The sequence below is a fragment of the Neoarius graeffei genome, chromosome 9 (genome assembly GCF_027579695.1).
Source record: "Neoarius graeffei isolate fNeoGra1 chromosome 9, fNeoGra1.pri, whole genome shotgun sequence".
Classification (NCBI taxonomy): Eukaryota; Metazoa; Chordata; class Actinopteri; order Siluriformes; family Ariidae; genus Neoarius; species Neoarius graeffei.
In genome coordinates this window covers 18,072,279-18,074,764 of record NC_083577.1, presented here as the reverse complement: position 1 = coordinate 18,074,764, position 2,486 = coordinate 18,072,279, and positions in this window count along the sequence as shown.

Below are 2,486 nucleotides of genomic sequence, written 5' to 3'. Positions count from 1 at the left end.
CTTGCAATTATTAATACATTTGGAAACCGTTAATGAATGAAATTTAAAAATAAATAAAAAACAAAACAGCAATCCCTCAATTTATTGACTTTTCAACTGCTCATAGTTTAAAAAAAAGGCAAAAAGGGTTTAAAGGGAAACATTTAAATGTCTTGGAATGGCCTAATCAAAGCCCAGAAATCAATCCAATTGAGAATCTGTGGTATAACTTGAAGATTGCTGTACACCAACACAACCTGTCTAACTTGAAGGAGTTGGAGCAGTTTTGCCTTGAGGAATGGGAAAAAATCCCAATGGCTAGATGTGCTAAGCTAATAGAGACATACCCCAAGAGACTTGCAGCTGTAATTGCAGCAAAAGGTGGCTCTATAAAGTAGGGGGGTGAATACTTATGCACACTCCAGATTTCTGTTTTTTCATCTTAATTATTGCTTGTGTCACAATAAAAAAAAATGCGCACCTTTAAAGTGGTAGGCATGTTGTATAAATCAAATGGTGCTAACCCTCCAAAAATCCATTTTAATTCCAGCTTATAATGCAGCAAAACAGGACAAACACCAAGGGGGATGAATACTTTTGCAAGGCACTGTATATCATAATGACCAAATTTCAGATTGAACTAAATTTCACCAGTTTTATGAAATCGAAAGGCCATCTACTTTTAAATTCTGACAATGTTTTCAGACTTCAAAAAAATACTTTTTAAATTGTAATTGCTAAAATGTGACTGACTTCAACAATCACATTCATGTGGAAATTCAAGTTCCTGAATTAAAACATGCAAAATCTGCATCTCTGGTGTACACATTGGAATTGCAATGTACAAGAACAGCTGCCTGTGATCAAAAACATGATGCCACTCCTATGGGGCCATTATTGTACCAAAACAATTTTCAAATATGAGTGGATAACTATATCTCAATCCATGCGTATTTAATCAGAAAAGTCACAAGTAAAAGGAGCCAACTGAGAGGCAAACTGAGTTTACACATTTGTCACATATGTACTGATCTATGCATGTATATCTGTCTACACATTTACAGAGCTATATACACTTGTACACAAATCCGAATACAGATTTGTAGGTTACTGTATACACTCAAAACTCAGTACAGTATATTTAGAGATTTTTGACACATTTGTAAATCTGATTACACACACGGATACACAACTCTCCACTCACAGTTGTAAATAGTTTTGCTACAATAATGGCCCCACACACTCCCCTCAATGACAACCTGAACAATTAACACCACATTCAAAAAGCCTTGAAGGTAACCCTGTGACATGTTCTGACAGTCATTTAACAACTCCCCTTCATTCCACAAGGGTCAATTTTCTTAAGCTACTTTTGGGTTTGTTGACTTTGGTGGACAGCTTTGAACAATCCAGCTCAAGGAAGAGTTTCTGAAAGACTTCAAATGTGTACCTGTGGTCCTTGAGATAGGCAAGATTCACTACGTATGCCAACCCAACAAGCACGGAGCAAGCCTGTGGAAAGTCACCCTCGACCACGATGACCAATGTAGTTGGGACCCTCTGACGTAGTAGTCTTGATGCTGTAAATTTTCATCCCTTGGACAGCAAGGTCCTGCGACACACTGTCTTCATCAGCATCCTGAAACAACAATGTTGTGTATTTCAAACTGCACAGCCAAAGAAGCAGAATTGAACATCTCTCAAATTATCTCCAACATTTTGGACAAGAAAACCTGGGGCTGTCATAGCTTTTGCATATAATACAACCTATTTTTACGTCAGTGTTTTAGAAAAATTAGAGACAATTTACTTGCAAGGTTCCCACACCTTTTCATGGACAAAATTTCAAAACCTTTCCATGACTTTTCAAAGATCCATAATAACATTTCCATGACCATTCATAACCAATAAGTACAGTATATACACAGAACTGTATTTTAATGTTCTGTTTATGTACTATACAGTATAGTATACTTTACTCCAAATGTTAATTGCTGTATGAAAATTAAACAGCAACCTTTTTCAGTCTCTAGTTGGCTGACAATGATTACTTACATGACTCAACAAAACTACAAAACTCAGTAACTTGCCAAGAATTATGGTGAGAATTAAAGTTATGGCTGTATTTTGTCATATAACCTTCCCAGGACATGATGGAAGCGATGAAAGGAAGTCCATCCATCCATTATCTGTAGCCGCTTATCCTGTCCTACAGGGTCGCAGGCAAGCTGGAGCCTATCCCAGCTGACTATGGGCGAGAGGCGGGGTACACCCTGGACAAATTGCCAGGTCATCACAGGGCTGACACATAGACACAGACAACCATTCACACTCATGGTCAATTTAGAGTCGCCAGTTAACCTAACCTGCATGCCTTTGGACTGTGGGGGAAACTGGAGCACCCGGAGGAAACCCACGCAGACACGGGGAGAACATGCAAACTCCACACAGAAAGGCCCTCGTCGGCTGCTGGGCTCGAACCCAGGACCTTCTTGCTGTGAGGCAAC